The sequence below is a fragment of the Triticum urartu genome, chromosome 3A (assembly GCF_056163025.1).
Source record: "Triticum urartu cultivar PI428250 chromosome 3A, HENAU_Tu73, whole genome shotgun sequence".
Lineage (NCBI taxonomy): Eukaryota > Viridiplantae > Streptophyta > Magnoliopsida > Poales > Poaceae > Triticum > Triticum urartu.
This window is the reverse complement of record NC_141875.1, coordinates 673793913-673800340: the sequence shown is the minus strand read 5'-3', so window position 1 is coordinate 673800340 and position 6428 is coordinate 673793913. Positions and strand designations below refer to the sequence as shown.

At 41.4% G+C, this 6428-nt stretch overlaps 1 pseudogene; it reads left to right on the top strand.

Moving 5' to 3' along the window:
* The first annotated feature begins 179 nt into the window (after window positions 1-179).
* Window positions 180-1811, top strand: LOC147981388 (protein FAR1-RELATED SEQUENCE 5-like; annotated as a pseudogene).
* Window positions 1812-6428: the final 4617 nt, after the last annotated feature.

The following is a 6428-nucleotide window of genomic DNA, read 5'->3' as shown; positions in this document are numbered from 1 at the left end:
GGAAGAAAGAAAGAGGAGGCCATGGAGTATAACTCATGTAGGGTGTAAAGCTAAATTGGTGATTGCAAGACAGGAGGAAACATGTCAGTGGTTTGTGAAGGATTTCATCGATGAACACAACCATCCTCTAGCCCCACGCGATCTGTCGTGTCTTTTGCGTTCACACAGAAGAATTAGTGATGAGGAGAAAGCGAACATTGCAGACATGGAAAAATCTGGGATCAGAAATCACCATATTATGGATATTATGTGCATGCAATACGGTGGATATGATGAGGTTGGATGCATTATGAGGGACATTTACAATTTTTGCCATGCTAACAAGCAGGAATCAATTGCTTCCAGGGATGCTCAAATAGTGATCAATCACATGGTGGCCAGACAAGATCGAGATTCAGATTTTTTCTTCTTCAGGTACTTGGTTGATGAAGCTGGTCATCTGACTTGACTACGAGGCTTTCAGAGACGTTATTGTTTTTGATAGCACATATAGAACCAATAAGTACAATCTGCCATTTGCGACGTTTTTCAGGTTGAATCACCACCACAGCACTGTTATTTTTGCATGCAGTATCATTTTACCTGAAACAAGCCATTCATAGGAGTGGATGTTACGGACCTTTTCTAATGCTATGGGATAGAAGCATCCTATATCTGTGATCACGGATGGGGAACTTGCAATGCAGAGAGCAATCAGGGTGGTGTGGCCTAACTCAAACCATAGGCTCTATATATGGCACATTTAGTAGAACATTGTACGTCATCTGCATGATGACGCGGTAAAGGAGGAATTCAGATCTTTCATATATGATACATCTTCCATTGAAGAGCATGAGAGAAAATGGTTACAATTCTTACAACGGAATAAAGTAACAAGTGAGGACTCCTGGCTGCATCAGATGTATAAGATGAGAAAACTGTGGTGTGCTCCATATGTAGAGGGTCGTTGTTTCTTAGGATTGAGCAGCAATCAGCGGAGTGACAGTTTAAACTCGATGCTACATACGCATCTTGAGGCTAAGATGACGTTTAAAATGCTACAGCACTATGAGCGTTGCCTTGCGTCGCGACGCTTGAACGAGGCTCTCCAAGACATCGAGGCCTTGCAGTCCGTTTCGTTCATAGAGGAAAATGATTCAAGTCTTGAGAAACATGCCGCAAAAGTTTTCACTCCTGTTGTGTTTAAGTTGGTCATATGGAGCATAAATGTTGTAAGAAAATGTGAGATCAGAGAGGTACTTGATGCAGCAGAAGTTACCACATATGTTGTGTCTAAGAAGGAAAGAATGGATAAAAAGATCGAAGTGTGCACGGAGTCGAAGGAAGGTCTGCTTCGTAGTATTAGTTGTTCTTGCCGCAAATTGGAATGCGCAGGCAGACCATGTTCCCACATATTTTACATATTAGAAATTTTACAAGAAGAAACACTATCCGGGTGTTGTGTTCCCACTAGGTGGACAATGAGTGCAAAATGTGCATTCACACCAACCAGGAAGAGCGAGATGTATGAATACTCTCCGACCCTACAAAGGAATCATAAGTTAAGGAATTTTAGTCACGCATCATGTTTCAAGGCATGCCACTCTGATGAGGCTTTTCAGCATCTAAAAAGGGTTTTGGAAGGACAAGATATTTGCAAGGGATCAACAAGTGAACAAGCTGATAGTAAGGGATCAACTAATGCTCATGGTAACATCATTAGGTTTGGCCCCTTGATGCCACAATCGGCTAACCTTGATGGTGAAGGTTTCGATAAGGTTCTGGATCACGTGCATGTGCCAGGCCGAGGTGCTCCGAAGAAAAGGCAATAGGCAAAGATAAAGAAGACAAGATCACATGGTAGATGTAGCTATTGTCATGAGGCAAATGTTCACAATCGACGTACGTGCGCCAAATTGATAGAGGTACCTAATATGTCGTAATTTAATGTTTGCTTGTGTCCAAATATATTCCATGTCATTAATTATATCCTTCTGTGTAGGATCTCAAAGCAGAACTTTGAGAGCTACAACATTGTGCGCACGGTCGGACAGCAAGTACGTCGACGATCAACGTGATGTTGGCGTTAGCATTGTTGTCTATGTCTAGTACTGTGTGACCTTGTCTCTAAAATAAACTTCATTCTGTCAGTTAGTCGCGACTTCCTCATAATGTATGACTCAGCTATTTGGTGGTCCACTCTCTTGTAATAGTATGAGTTTGGCATATTTTTTTGCATTTTATATGTGAGTTTTTAAAGTGCAACCTCAAGAACCATGGTTTCTTCGTGGCCAGCGTGTAGCTTGTTAATTATGCACCAGAAAATTTGGAAATACATGTACTGGAGGAATTATATTTCGCTCCCGAAAAAATATTACCGATAAATCCGAAAAAATACATCAGTCATCCATGCTCTCCAATTGAAAAAAAATTACACTCAAGCCAGTTTTCGTAAAAAATGTGATTTTTTCAACATCTCCAAATCACCCAAAATTTATTATGCATGCTCAAATAAATGTGCCAAACATGTCTATGAAAGAAATTTAGAAAAAATGTTTCCTACAATTCCCCTTAAAGTGTAGACCGATGTTTTGATCAGTGAGTCTACATGGCAGTATAAATTAAAAAAATAAATAAATTATAAAACCTTGAAAGCCTATCTACATTTGTGCAACATATCAAGTGTGCAAAATAAGAGCTGACTTAGAGGAGGTCAAAAAAATTACGGTTAAACACGAGGGACCATTTGGTCTCACTTAAGCGTTGTTGAGGCCACCCCAAACCCTAGAGAAGCAGCGTCAAGGCCACTAATATGATTCCTTATTGTGATTAGCTAGCTAGTTCTACGCTTGCCACTAATATATCCTTCTATCATGTTTGAATAATAATTGCCATGTTGTAAATATTTGTAGAAACTATGGACAACCCCCGAGACGAAGCAACAGAAGCGGTGTTGGGGGACATAATCGCACAAGGAAGTGATGCCGTCTTCTCGTTTCTCAATGACACCGATGGTATGGAAGGACAGGGTGAAGAAGGAGACCGTGATGACGGCTGCGGTGACCCAATGACGGTGCAAGAAGGAGATCGTGATGATGGCTCCGGTGACCGAACCGAGTTCGGCCAGGTATATATATTAGTTAATCCTGTGCTGACTAGCTAATTGATGCATTCATTGTTTTGGTATGTACACATATTAATTAACTCTCGTCTTTCTTCTTTTTTCTAGCCCTCCGGATCGAGCACAACTTCGGTAAAGAGACGAGGCCCGAAGAAAAAGTTGCACTCGGATGAAAGGTTTGAGATCACAGCAATCGCGTGCGACGGCCAACCAATTGAACCCATCCGAAGAAAGGAAGCATTTGCTGCTCAGTGCGGTATAAGCCTAAGAACGAAGACCCGGAGGTGTCTTATGTCAATGATATGCAGAAAGATGATCTTTGGACTGAGCTGAAGTCAAATTTCACCCTACTGCCAGAGGAGGATCTGGAGAAGCCAGTTAAAGAGCAATTAATCAAGTATGATGCTCTTAAGAAGACGGTAGACCTATTCAGGAGGTGGAAGAATGAGCTGAAAAGGTTTGTCAACAAAGAAGAGACACCAGAATTCATCAGCAAATATGAGAAGATCAGAGATCACTGGCTCGCATTTGTGGCCCACAAGACAGCAGAGAAGAGTAAGAAGATGTCAGCGACAAACAAGCAAAATGCTGCGAAGAAGAAGCTTCACCATCGCATGGGGTTAGGTGGCTACCTCAAAGCCCGGCCTAAGTGGGCGAAGGCTGAGAATGATCTGCTTGATAAAGGGATCGGACCAGAGACAACGAACTGGTCAGACCGATGCCGGACTTGGTTCTTCGGGGCTAGCGAAACCTTGGACCCTGTATCAGGGAAGTGCCTTTTGATACGTCTCCAATGTATCTATAATTTTTGATTGCTCCATGCTATATTATCTAATGTTTTAGACAATATTGGGCTTTATTTTCCACTTTTATATTATTTTTGGGACTAACCAATTAACCTGAGGCCCAGCCCAGATTTGTTGTTTTTTGCCTATTTCAGTGTTTCGAAGAAAAGGAATATCAAACGGAGTCAAAACGGAACGAAATCAACTGGAGAAGTTATTTTTGGAAGGAAAGCTACCGGATGGACTTAGACCCCACGTCAGGAGATAAGGGAGGTGCTCACGAGGGTGGGGGCGCGCCCACCCCCCTAGGGCGCGCCCCCCTGCCTCGTGGGGCCCCCGAAGCTCCACCAACGTACTTCCTGCACCCATATATACACACGTACCCTAAAACTTCCAGAACAGAGATTAGATCGGGAGTTCCGCCGCCGCAAGCCTCTGTAGCCACCAAAAACCAATTGGGACCCTGTTCCGGCACCTTACCGTGGGGGGGATCCCTCACCGGTGGCCATCTTCATCATCCCGGCGCTCTCTGTCACAAGGAGGGAGTAGTTCACCCTCGGGGCTGAGGGTATGTACCAGTAGCTATGTGTTTGATCTCTCTCTCTCTGTCGTGTTCTTGATTTGGCACGATCTTCATGTATCGCGAGCTTTGCTATTATAGTTGGATCTTATGTTTCTTCTCCCCCTCTTCTCTCTTGTAATGGATTGAGTTTTCCCCTTGAAGTAATCTTATCGGATTGAGTCTTTGAAGAATTGAGAACACTTGATGTATGTCTTGCCGTGCGTATCTGTGGTGACAATGGGGTATCATGTGATTCACTTGATGTATGTTTTGGTGATCAACTTGCGGGTTCCGCCCATGAACCTATGCATAGGGGTTGGCACACGTTTTCGTCGTGATTCTCCGGTAGAAACTTTGGGGCACTCTTTGAGGTTCTATGTGTTGGTTGAATAGATGAATCTGAGATTGTGTGATGCATATCATATAATCATACCCACAGATACTTGAGGTGACATTGGAGTATCTAGGTGACATTAGGGTTTTGGTTGATTTGTGTCTTAAGGTGTTATTCTAGTACGAACTTTAGGGCTTTTTGTGACACTTATAGGAATAGCCCAATGAATTGATTGAAAAGAATAACTTTGAGGTGGTTTCATACCCTACCATAATCTCTTTGTTTGTTCTCCGCTATTAGTGACTTTGGAGTGACTCTTTGTTGCATGTTGAGGGACAGTTATGTGATCCAATTATGTTATTATTGTTGAGAGGACTTGCACTAGTGAAAGTGTGAACCATAGGCCTTGTTTCAGCTCATTGCAATACTGTTTACGCTCACTTTTACCACTTGTTACCTTGCTGTTTTTATATTTTCAGTTTACAAAAACCTATATGTACCATCCATATTGCACTTGTATCACCATCTCTTCGCCGAACTAGTGCACCTATACAGTTTACCATTGTATTGGGTGTGTTGGGGACACAAGAGACTCTTTGTTATTTGGTTGCAGGGTTGCTTGATAGAGACCATCTTCATCATACGCCTCCTACGGATTGATAAACCTTAGGACATCCACTTGAGGGAAATTTGCTACTGTCCTACAAACCTCTGCACTTGGAAGCCCAACAATGTCTACAAGAAGAAGGTTGTGTAGTAGGCATCAAGCTCTTTTCTGGCGCCGTTGCCGGGGAGGCTAGGTAAGTGAAGGTACATCTTTAGATCTTGCAATTGAATCTTTTTGTTTCTTGTTTTAGCACTAGTTTAGTTTATAAAAGAAAGCTACAAAAAAATGGAATTGAGTTTGTCTCATACACTTCATCTTTTTAATATCTTTCGTGAGTATGATGGAAAGGAAAATTGTGCCAAAGTGTTAGAAGAAGAATGCATTAAAATGTTTCACACTAAATCTTTGAATGATGAGCATGATTGCAATGTTGTTAGTATGAATTCCTTGAATATCCATGATGCTAATGATATGAAAAGGCCCAAGCTTGGGGAAGCTATGTTCGATGAAGATGATATTTTTTGTCCCCCAAGCTTTGATGAACAAATTTACTATGACGAAAGCATGCCTCCTGTCTAGGATGATTATTGTGATGACACGTATGCTATAAAGGATAATGATAACCATGAAACTTGTCATATTGATCTTAATTTTCAATCACATGATAGTTATTTTGTTGAGTTTGCTCCCACTACTATGCATGAGAACAAATTTGCTTATGTGGAGATTAGTAAATTTTCTATGCAAGTAGATCATGAAAAGAATGCTTTAGGTGCTGGTTATATTGTTGAATTCATTCATGATGCTAATGAAAATTACTATGAGGGAGGAGTATATGCTTGTAGGAATTGCAATAATATCAAGTTTCCTCTCTATGTGCTTAAAGTTTTAAAATTATGCTTGTTTTACCTTCCTATGCTAGTTGATTATTGTTCCCATAAGTTGTTTGCTCACAAAATCCCTATGCATAGGAAGTGGGTTAGACTTAAATGTGATAGTGATATTCTACATGATGCTCTCTTTATGTTTAAATTCATATC